Below are 12,593 nucleotides of genomic sequence, written 5' to 3' on the forward strand. Positions count from 1 at the left end.
TCAATAATAGCAGCACACAACTGCCATTCATAGACACAAGCAAACTCAAACATCAACAACAAAGAAAGCAATACATATAAAAAAGTAAAGAAAGTAATGAAATCAAAACCGCTACAACAAAAACCATACATCATCATTCTTCACCTTAGTCCTTCCACAACAAAGAAACAATTTATACAGAAAACTCAATTCTTCAAAAGAGACCCCAGGAATCCAAGGACGCATCCATTGGCGCCCCCCAGGCGGTGGATGTTGCCCTTCAAATGTCCCCCCCCCACGACATACATCATGCAATAAAAGAAAAACAACGACAGTGTTGTCTGCGGATGTCCCCACAGAACAATCTATAACTGAAGATTATTGTGAACCTTTCCCTCAATGGGTCACTCACAAGGTAACCCCTTAGTATGATTTTAGCCCAATCCTCTCGGACAAAGAGAGGAAAACACAGGAGGCATTAGGTATCATCAAGTTAAAGCAAAATGTGGTGTCAACATGATGGTGGCTCAGCAGGGAAAGTTAGAGGATCACCAAAGAAAGACTCAAGATTTCATGACAACTCCAGTATTGAGACATTTTATCCATATCTTAACTACACAGTGTGTCACCCCACTGCAAACTGCCTCAGTCTTTCATCAGCGCTCGCCCTCAAAAGCCACTTAAAGACCGGTCTAAACAAGCCACGTTCCACAGAGAGCGAAGCAGGAGGGCAGATAGATTGTAACAGCTGCCCCTTGGCACGTGAGTTGCCACTGTCACCTCCAGTGGCAGATGGTGCAAATGAGCCTTTGTGTGCCGCCGCCGCCTGACACTGCGGACAGGCAGCCAATGTGCAGTCACAAGAGATCCGTGAAACAAAAGGGTTTTTGTTTTTTTTGTACTGTCACGCTCAAAACACATCAGCCAATTCTTCAGAGGTAGATAGTGAGTGTATCACTACTAGAGCTGGAATCGGGGTTCCGTCGGCTGCCTTCTTTTGCTGTGACAAATGCAGACTAGACTGACTTGGCTGTTGTCGTATTTTTGTTGTTGTTGTTGTTGTTGTTAGCGCGGCCGTTTTAAGCTGTCAAGACTCCATAGTGGTGTATGAATAAGACATGAGATCATTGAGTTGTTCGCCGGTACAGAATGCTCATTCAGCTCTTTGTGGGAGGGTTCCAAGAACGCTCTTTGCTTACAGCAAAAACCCTCGTTGTTTAAGAATATGTTTGGCACCTCCCTGTCTACGCATTTGGATCTCATTTCAGCCGGCGCGTCACGCGCAAACTCGTTGTTTGCACAACCCCACACAAACACTCGCCGGTCACTACCAGACGTTTTGAGTGGTGACATCAGCGCCGAGCTGGCAGTGTCCCCATGGTGTAGATATATCCTTCCACAGTGCTCGTCCAAGTGCTGCTGCCGTGTCACTCAGAGACCCAGACGGGTAGTGAGCAAGCGTGACAGTCCGCCAATGAGAGCTGGAGAGCAGGTAGGAACAACGCACGGGGCCATGGGGATCAATTATGAGTGGGACCTAAGGGCTTGCCGAAAGGAACCGCGTCTGTCTGTCGCTCGGACCCCTGTTACTGGGTGACAGACCTTGCTAGTTAGGTCGCCCCCAAAAGTAAATTTGAAGCTCAAGTGATGACAGGTTAATTAGATTAAAACTGTGGGGGTTGTCAATTTCAAGAGTTTAGCTTCAAAGTAAATTAAAGTGTTTGACTTTTTGGGCAGTAAACTCGTGGCGTTCAGTCCACATCCGTGGAAATCAGTGAAACGGTAAATGTAGTGATGTGATTAACAAGCTGACCTTTTGCAAGGCTTTTCTCTCCTCAGCGTTTGTATTTCTAAGGCCTATAAAAATCCAAAGGGAATAAATTGAATCACTACCGTGGACGCTCAGCACATCACTCTCCATAAAAAACCTACAAAAGATCAAGGCAGGCAGATAATGGCTCCACGCGGCCCTGTGACAGACATTTCCAATTAAAAAGGGTAAATAACTAGAGATTTGTGTATTTTACCCTGTCCTGAAATGTATCAGTCCATTGTGCTTTAAATCCACTCACCTCAAATGGAAATACTCGCCGAAGAAAACGTCATAGTTGCAATGTTCTCACACACTTCTCCCTGCACAGTGTGTATCCGAGCTTTAATAGGGACACCCGGGTGTGGGAGGAAGCTGGCGACAGTAGCACACCGGCATGATGTGAACAGGAGCTGGTTGGTGGCAGAACCGGTGAAATGGACTTTGTGCAGCACACCATGACTGTTTGACTCTATATTCACACTCAATAGTTGTAACATTATGACCTTTTATGAACTGCTACTAAGTGCTACAATCTGTTATATAAATGCAAAGCCTTTTTCACATTAAACCTAAATGTAATGGTTTTCTAAAAGAAAAACTATAAGTCAAACAACCCAAGACTTTCACATTCCCAAGTTGGCCGAAATAGTTTTGCATAAACATGACGCACATCCGACACAGCTGGCTGCACAAACTGCTGCCCCAGGTTTGATTAATGGGCCGCAACTGGACAAGAGCTTGTCTACGTTTTAATAACTGCAGTTGATTCCCAGGCCAAAGTGCACCATGTCTGCATTCAAAAACCAAACGCAATTTGGACCTGTTGTGTCATAATATTAAAAAAGCAATGTTCAGCTGCAATTCGCCACACTGGACGGGCTACTACAGATGAATTCCTTCTTTTACTGTAAAGTAACTTTAGCATAGCATAGCACTTCCTTTTTATAAATAAAGTGACATGACTCATTAATGTGATGAATGACCATGCAATTCCCCAGGACCTCAGCATCAAGCCTTGGCGCCGGCGCCCCTCAGGTCGGCCTTTCCGGGTGAGAGCCGGATATTTAAACGTGTGCCTCAAAGTGCTGACCCAAGCAGGTCCGCTGGCCAAATGGTTGCTCCCAATGGTTGCTCCTTTCTGTTGTTGAAGCTCCCAAAGACCCATTTCACTGCTAACATCAAATCATCGATTTCAGCCGGTACCCGTAGTGCGTTTTAGTTTACAAGGGCATAGCTAGCAAGACAAAAATGTATAGACAATACTAAACAAAAGAATAGACTTTGCTAGATTCAATGGCTTGATAAATAATAGTTAGAATTGTATTTACTTCCAACCTTGCACTTCTTTTTGGATAGTTCCAACAAATTTACTTATTCTAGGACGTTTGTGGAAGTGGGAAGCCTTGAGAGAGATGAGAAGGGACAGTATCAACCCTCATGAAACATCCTTGTCGATTGATGTCCATAAGTGTGTTTAAACTTGAGCGTTGTGTTACTTCATGCCACCTCATAGTACAAAAATAACTAACTGCAGTATCATACATACAGTACATATCAGATATTGGCAATTATCTTCATTACTTCTCAATATCAAACTCACTAAGCTGTTCATGCAGCAACTTTTATAAGCACAACACTTTCAAGAAACATAAGACTACCTCAACCACCCTTTAGGTCTCTATGGAAACCAAAGCGCAACACAAGCCAGTAAAAGGAGGACAAAGCTGCTGTGCTTCGAGAGGAAGCAGTATTAAATGAGTGGGGATCCACTCAAACTAATAATGGTGTACAGTGAGTGCACAAACAGAACTGAGTGGAACAGGGGCACACTTTACTTAAAATAAAGAAGGAGCTCTCCTTTGCACTGTGCAGCTCGGAGTCACATGGATGCAGTGTGCCTCTTGAAAGATGAAATGAATGACTTCATATGAGCAAGCCTCCTTTGTATTCAGAACCTGCAACCACTGGAAATCAATTTATATATCTATCATCTAAATATACAAAGAGAAATTCTTCTTTTACAAGACAATTTGCAGAATCAGTGTTTGCGCCTTTGTACTAGGGGGGAGGAGTGGTGCTAAGTGGAACTTAATAGACAAATGCTGATTGACTAAAAGATTGTGTTAAAAGCACCTGCACTTATTAATAAACAGCGTGTGGCCCAGTGTGTCGCTTATTAATTAGCAACTCTTTAAAGCATGTGCAAGACATCCAGTGTACACACCACCATTCATTCGCCCAACTAATCAGTCAAAAAAACACATTTTTATATTGAAACCTGTGAACTTCTGTGATTTAATATTCAGCCACGTTTGATTGAGTGTTCATGCATTGAGTGGGAGAAGGTGTGTGTGTGTGTGCGTTCATGTGCATTGAAAAGTTGCAATGAGAGAAGAGTGAAGCACTCTGTCAGATGCCTCCCTCGAAGGGCCGGCTGTTTTTTCAGCAAACGCACCCATCACCCGTGGACAAGGCATGAATAGAACAGAAAGCAAATGTGTCCCTCCTTATGGCGGGTCAGACTGCAATGCAGTCCGGAAATTTCAGGGCAGTATATTTCAGGGCTCAATCAAAAACGAAGCTTTTGCCTCCAGGGCCTGATTTCCTCGTTCTCTGTTGCTTTAACAATGAGGCTATACTTGACAGCCCAACTGTTTACGTGGCCCTTGAGTTCAGCCCGATTTATGTATTCTCCACTTTTGCGACTATGGACTTTTGTAACGTAACATGTAAAATGTATTTTGCCTGCAGCTCACGGTGGTTTTGGTATTATTTCAGTTTGACTTCCATTTCGACCATTTGAAATCCTACGCAGTACCTGTTCAAATGTCTGACCTGATGGGGTGATCCTCTTGGTTCCTTTAGAAATCTGGGACACTATTCCCACTACTTACTTTAGCCAATTTGCTCCTGGGAGCCCCAGAGTCCTTGTCTTCATTAAGGGAGTTCCTCATTGATCAATCACTGTCAGAGGAGCTGCTCTGTAATTGCACTGTGGCCTAATCATGATTGACGTCTCCGCCCCCCCCCCCCCCCCCCCACCCCATCTCCTCCTCCTCCTCTCTGTCACAGGTCTCAGGAGAGAGAATGTTCCATGACTTTCACACCTCCGACCTCAAGGTAGGCCTCTAGGATTTTTACTCCTACTCGGTTTGTGGTTCATCTTTAGAGCAATATGGTTTCATAATGGACCTTGTTACTCATATTCTAATATTGATGGAGCTGATGAAGACAGGTAAATTAAGATGTGAGATCTATAAAATATTTAGCAACTTCCGCAAAATCCTTTATTGGCTATTAGAGAACAACAAATAATCAATCAATGCATAAAAAAGCAGCACAAGAGAAGTGAACATCAGTAAAGTAAGGCGCCAGTGGCAGTGCTGCAGTTTCAGGCCCGAGTTATACTAATCAATCACGGCACATTTTCATTGTGGACTGATTTATATGTACTTTACATCTGTCAAAATGAATTAGAGTGTAAGACAAAACACAAGTTGTTGCTGCAACAAATTACCATCCCTTGACATCTTTACTGAGGCACGTACAGTGCTCTCCTGGAAAACCACAAGAAATATATGCCAAGTTACCTATATAAATAATTATCTTTGTTGAAGCTAATTATTTTTAGCTGTATGTTAAATGCATACATTTTATTTGCTAATTTATTAACACTGACATTGATATACAGTTTGTTCACTGAACAACCTTTATTTACATGAAAACTAAAAGCATAAATCTAGATATTAGGGTGCCTTATTTATTATAAAAACTGAATTTTAAGGTAACAATATAATTGTCACCTTAAAAAATGATAATCAATGGATTATTTGGTAGAAACACACAACACATTACAGGGATGAGGAGGAATTAAATGAAAGGATTTGCTATGTTATGGTAAATAAAAGTAATATCGACCGCTAATGAAGTTGCTCACGGACGGTTTTTGTGTTGTTTTACGACTTTCTCCTTGCTTTGTCGACATTGTCGGGCTGATAACACCGTCGCAACCAGCAGCGTCTTTCAGAAAAGCACAGCACCCACCGTCCGGTTTCCCCTTTACGTTAACAGTGTTAGCTCCGACAGCCTGTTTGCCAAAGTGTGTTTTGTTTGCCGTTAAAGGCGTAGCTATGAGCCACCGCCATGTTGAGAGCCAAAGGAGGCAATGTAAAATGTGTCATGCATCGTAACTATAAACACTTCATGAAAGCACCCTGAGATATGTGTACGATTGAATGAAGTAGTGCTTCACTTAGTGATTATTCTCAAAAGTTAAAAAAAAACACATGGAAAAAAAAAATTTCCCCAGCAAATCGTTATTCATTTACATTTCTACAATGTGCTATGGATTCCCAAAACTTAACCTTAAACTAAAACAGTTTTGTTAGCAGATAACTTGCCATTGGCTCCCTAACGTGTGTTTTCACACTATTACACAAATCCTCGAGGAAAGTATTGGATTCATTTTTCTTCACATATATCAAGAGCGGTTACGGGCTTAAATTGATATCGCTGCCATGATATTAAAACCACTGGGATACTAAAGTTGTGAACATAGTTTTTAAATGATTTGTGAGTCTCCAACTTTTGTCGGTAAAAGGTCTCAGTTCTCTCAAAAGTTTATTCAAGCTTTCAAACAGCAATTTGACTGAATCCCTGTTAAACATGCATGTTCGCACTGTGGGGCTGTTAACACACTACAATTCTGCTCTCAACACAATTCTATGTTTTTTTATCTATTAGCAGTTAGCTGCGACATCATCAGTCATCTCCCAAAGAGGGCATGGACATAACCCCCCCCTCCCCCCATATGCAAATGCTGTATCGTGTGCCGTGTTTCATGCAAATGCCTTTCACCGTATATATTTTCAGATGTCATTTATATGACAGCTGTAGCACAAGCGTCCATAATGTCTTGACTAGGGGGGGAATTGCAACACGAGTCTCATTCATAGGAAATTCTGCCCACAGTCAGAATAAAGGAAAGTCCGGACCGCTGAACAAATCGTTCTTTAAACCGCTGAACACATGTTGATGATTAATGCTGCTGGAGCACAACATATGAGGGTTGTGTGAAAATTGCATTTTTAGCTGTGGGATCAGGCAGGAATAATTCAATGTTCAATACCAGGTCCTAACAACACAGAAATAACTATCTCTGTTTGTGTTTTTCATTAGTAACATACAAGTAAAACATTAAGGGTGGTATTTCCCTTCAGTTTATGAGATTGCAGGCACCTTGGAATTTACTCTCTAATTTAACTCTGCTATGTCATTGTCTGCGATACTGTTCAGGACCATGTAGTAGGATCAACGTTTTAAATTTAAAATGTAATCAGCACAATCACCACAAGCAATCAGTTCCTTTTCATTTCACCTGATCGAGCCCCCCGCTAAAAACGAGCCTGTTAAATAGAGCATCTTATCAGGCCTGGATTAAGTTTTGACTTTCATTAACATCTGTATTTGGAGTTTAGAATGTCAATGTTAAAATCTTAGGAAAATTAGGTTTTTAAAAAGTCAAAGTCACCAGCTGTCATTACCATGAAGAACTTCTTTTTAATCCCTGTTACACAGTTTGTTTTCTTCGAGCATAACAACAACTCTGGTCATACAGAACGGCATAATATTTAACATTTAACACTTTATTCAGTACAGGAGCAGTATGGTATTTAATTAAATACACTGATGCACTCTCAGATTTTAGCTTTGCACAAATACTAGAAACACGAGGAAAACGCTGGCCTGACCTTTGTGCGCTTCTAAATCTCACTTTCTTTGTAGCCTTCAGAAGTGCTGGTGGTGGATTTTGACACGTTCTGACATTTGTTTCTCCCTTTATGCTGTATGCTAATCTAATCTAAGAGGCTGCTTACCCTAACTGCATGTACAGTATACCATGCACACAAGTGCTTTGTCCATTTAAGACGAGACAATATGCCTCACGTTCAAATCACTGATGAAATACTTTTCTTGTTACAAAGCCGAAGGATAAACTAAATCAATGCATTTCATGCCTGTTTGTAGTAGTTGAGGGAGAGAGGGGGAGGTGGGGGGGGGACACCACACTAACGTAACTAGAAACGATTAGCTTTATAGAGACCGACACACTGTTACACAGACTCATGGCAATTTAATATGTTGTGTGTTTTTGTAGCATCAGTAGCAAAATTGCCATGAAATTCACTTCACGTTAAGCAGAACTTAGATGTGTGAGCAATTTGTAATTTGAGACCATAATCTCACTCACATTGTTTGTCCACGCTGCCGCAGCGGGACATGAATTTAATTGTCTCCAAGAGTTTGAAAGCACAGTTTAATGAATTAATCATAGGCTGCAAAACATTCTTTTCCTATTTTTGTGGGTGATTATTTATTGATAATTATTGCAGATACAGCATTGCGAAGCAATCAACAAGTTTAAGAAAAGACTTGATGACTCGAGTGATTTGCGAAAATGTAAACCTTTCAACGAAATGCGTTTGCAGCTGTATTCATTAGCAAATCCACATCGTGCAGCACTGACCGGCAGACTATGAACTAATTAAGAATACCAGTGTCACTGCAGCTGAGCTCAATCGGAGAAAGGCAAACGAAGCACACGGGGGCCAAATCCAGTCAGAGTAAACTGTCGGCGTGTTCACAGAAGCGTAGAGATGTGAGAATACCTCTTCAGTGCATCCTCAGACACATCTGTGCCCATGCCCCTTGGATAATGTTTCTTTTGTGGAGGAAATGGGTCAGCCGTGAATACCTTGCCCCATCCATCTTAAAAAAAGTCCTTTGACACACTTAATTAAGTAGTCTAACTTTGTGGAACGAGTGTGAATTCAGAGATGTTGATTTGTTTTCTCCGTCTAAACTGTGGAGCTGTGGAGCTTCGCAGCTTGAATGTCAATCAAAGGCATGTTATTCTCACGGATTTCCTTTTTTCAGAAAGCCGATTTTTTGGGAGACGCTTCGTTCGAAGCCACGCGAGCATGATAACGCAAACCTGGCCCACATCTACACACAGCCAACTTGGCCCCCATTTAGCCACTGAATCATTCAGATTGCACTGCTGTGATTGCTTAATTAAAGGCCCGGCTGTGTAATGACTTTGCTTGAAAGGGAATTAAACGTCTGAATGCTGCAGAATCTGCGTTGAGCTGAACAGAAATCGATGGGACGTAGTGCTGGAACCCAAGGTGTTTTCCGACTTGTTTAGGGTGGACGCTTTGTATTGACGCTGTCCCTCAGTCAGTGAGTGAAAAGCTCATTCCTCTTGGTCCGAGGCATTGATTGGTGGAAGCCAACGGTGTGCTTACTTTGTGCTTTCTGGGGAGAATCTCGGAACGCTTTACAAGTCAGCATTGTGTGTTAAGCTGCATTTAAATTGAAAGAGGTTAATCAACTCCCTCTATTCCATGGTACTGTAACGTCAACAACTGAACCGTACGGACCAATTCACACATCCTAAAAAAAAGTCCTGCTCGTATCCAAAAATGTAGACTTAAGGACCATGCTGCTGACGTGGCACTAGTTGTTCCACCCATAGACATTCATAAAGGCTAGATGTCTCGTCCGCGTTGCCGGCCAACCGAGTCGAACGTCCGCAGATGGCGCCCGTCATGGTAAGGTGAGCTCGCTCGTATGTATGCGGTGTCTTAACTACATCTCTGACGTATGTATGCAGTGTCATAACTACATCTCTGACGTTTATAACGAACCAAACCGTTTAAAAATCGGTTAAAAAATTTGGCACGTTATTATTATTTAAAGCACCCACGTTATGGGTAAGAGAGCTCACCCTACCAAGATGGCCGCCATGTGCGGACGTTCTATACTCCACCGTAAGACATCTAGCCTTCATATATGTCTTAGGTTCCTCCACTTAATTACAAATTCTTAGCATGCTAACAAGCTAAGCTAAGATGGTGGACCTTGTCAAACCTTCTCCCGTTTGGCATTTGATGCTCCTTGTCTGGTCCTCGAGGACCTGCAAGTGGCAGCAAATCCTAGGTTTCTCTCAAAATAATCAGTTTTTATAGCATATTTCCACAGTGTTTTACCGTGAAAGCCTAAAGGCAAAAAAAATCCAACCCACATGGAAATAGTTCTTGAAAAGAGTGCAGCCGACTAATCTTACAAACATTTGATTGAACCAAAGACCTTTAGAAATCGCAAAAGCCGGGAAGGGCATACAACTCCTGAAATGACAACCGATTATCAACCCGCCTCTGGCTCGAGACACTGTAATCCCCCAGATGTTGCAGCCTGTGAAATATAGGAGTCTGAATTAGATCTATCAAACAATGTCAGCTTGTCTGCATTCATAAACCCTTAGCATTTAAGTCACAAAATTAAGTTGACCCCGTCAGAAAGCTTAAGGACATGTAACAAAGCCCGCGGCAGCCTTATTACTTCATCTGCTTCCGTCTCATCTCCTCTGTGTAATAAGTTCCCACTCTAGTCAGAAGACCACTGGGGCTAATAAGGGTTTTTATCTGCTTTTGATATTAGATATTAACACCTCATCAAAGTTAAGCCAGCGGTAGGCTGGCGTCCTCCCTCCAAATTTACATTAGCCTAACAATGTCTCAAAAAGGAATCTTATCAAATTCAAATTAAGGACGAGTTGAATAGCCAGAAGGACACTGCCGCCCATCACTCAAGGAACATGCCATTCGGTTCCACGGCAAAGGATACATGCCAGCTTTGCTGAACGCACAATCACGGTTTTCATTTCAATCATGTTTATACTTTGCATTCCGTCGCTATAATCCTAAATAATCAAAACAAAGCAAGTTTGTTAATTATCAATGTTTACCTGGTGTTTGGGGAATTAGGGTTTGTTCTATTGAACTCTTTTTTTTTTTTGTCAGAATGTCCTTTTGAGCCTTTCCTGTGGGGAAAGACATGTGTAGGATGTGTTCTTTTGTTATTTTCATCGCTCAATGCAGGTTGTAACCCTGTGGTCAGTTGAAGTCATCTATGGACTTGAATTATATGCAAATCAAAACTCAAAATGAATCATTCATGAATCTGCCATAGGAAAAAAGATAATGTATAAGCTCGTGTAGCTCCGAAAGAACCTGTGGATGTGGTTTTAAGTTTCGCCCTCATTTTAAAACTCTTATTTTTGGGGGGGAAAATCTCAAGGTAAACCCTGTATCTAGAATGTGAGTGCAAAGGTTTCAGACTTCTTATCATCCCTTGTGGCATCCTTTGTCAGGTTGTATGAAAAAAAGAAAAAGAAATATTAACTGGAAAATATAGCTCGGAGAGATAGAAAATAAATTACTTCAGTGTGGCAGGGAGAAGAAGATTGTGATATTTATCAAGTCAAGATGGAAATGTCTGCTAAGTCTGCGCCCGTACCTGGAAAAATAAAGACAAATCAAATGCCTTGGAGAACAGAGCGATTGTGACGGTAAAGGTGTGTATTTATGTTTGCTCATATTTACTTGTTTTTCCAGTCATTTATTTTTGTCGGTTGTGGCTCAATACCAGCTATTTCTGCTGTGAAAGATGCAAAATGCTATAAGTCAGCATTTCACTGTATTGCTTTTGCATGGAGGCCACTTTAAGTTTGACTCAGTAGTAGAGTAAAAGCATATATTAATAACATATATTGTATAATATAATAATATATACATTGCAATATGCATGTAAATGTTTGCAGAAAGCCTGAATAGCTCCACTCTCCAGTCTTTTACCACCCGAAAGATCTTCTGTGGAACAGCTTGACTGGCAAAATCTATAATGGTACAGATAAGTGAACATGTTATCTAGATAAAGGTTAAACTGTCAGGGATATGTTCTCCATCCATCTAAAGCCAATTTTACACATTCAGCTTAAGCAATAGTGGGTGAGGAAAGGAAAAAAAAAAGAACTTGCAAGTCAATATTGATTGATCTGGAGACTTTGCAATTACCTCCATGTGCAGAAGACCATGTTAAGGTCAGTATTATCTTAGCTCATTTTATGGGTCAGCGCTCTGGTTTTAGCTGAGGTAAATGAATGGGGTAAACACTTTAGTTCACCTTGATGCAATTTACACAAAGTGCAAAAGCTTTGCATAGGATGGAGGAGACTGACCCTTAGTATTTTGGTGAACCTTCATTATGGTGATACAATTCTGTCTCTGTATGACATGTGATCTTCTGTAACGAACAACCTACCGGTTAAATGTAATGGTTTTCAACTCGGGTTTTCAAAACAGAACATTTTCCGCAGCAAAGGGCATATTAAATCAAAATAAAATATTTTAAAAAGTGCGTTGCTTCTGCATCAAGCAGCCGCCAAAGGGTTTCAGATGCAGCCTGCTGACAAGAACAAATAGAGCACACTATCCAATACTAGAGTCCTTAACTTTGCATGCGATTTCTTGACACCTGTATGCATGTCACTTGAGGCAAAAAATGGGGGGGGGGGGGGGTGTCATTAGTCAACCCAAACAGTCCATCAGCCTTCGGTGCATCAGCATTCCCCTGCGGCCTTCGGCTGACTCGCAAACAGCTCCGTTATGCGCTTAAGCTGAAAACGCGTTAAATTTCCAATGCGGTGATCTACTTAATGAAAAGTCAATGTCCCTCACTCATTGGCTACGCTCCCAGGGGGACAGTAAGAAAGATGAATACATCAGCGGGCCGGAGACTGTGCCCTTGGGGACACCACCCCATGTGATCAGACAGAACGCTACAGAGTGTGTCCGACCAGTCTCCCATTATTACCCAGCGTGTGCCTCTTAATGTGAGCCGACGGAGGAGGGTTGACAGTATCGATCTAGTGAAAGTGCCATTTTTATTCGCACAAATC

At 41.7% G+C, this 12,593-nt stretch overlaps 1 protein-coding gene across 42 annotated transcripts in view; it reads left to right on the forward strand.

Annotated features, from left to right (window-relative positions):
* The window catches only part of LOC119223808 (receptor-type tyrosine-protein phosphatase delta-like), a 291,447-nt gene that overhangs the window by 127,818 nt on the left and 151,036 nt on the right, over window positions 1–12,593 (forward strand). For 41 of the 42 annotated variants that reach the window (XM_037481241.2, XM_062560985.1, XM_062561004.1 and 38 more), the window contains one exon: window positions 4,865–4,912. The exons of the other annotated variant lie outside the window; for it this stretch is intronic. The gene's annotated coding sequence lies outside the window, so the exon portion shown is untranslated. The remainder of the gene's footprint in view (window positions 1–4,864; window positions 4,913–12,593) is intronic. 42 annotated transcript variants of the gene reach the window in all.

This window comes from Pungitius pungitius, chromosome 1 (genome assembly GCF_949316345.1).
Source record: "Pungitius pungitius chromosome 1, fPunPun2.1, whole genome shotgun sequence".
Lineage (NCBI taxonomy): Eukaryota > Metazoa > Chordata > Actinopteri > Perciformes > Gasterosteidae > Pungitius > Pungitius pungitius.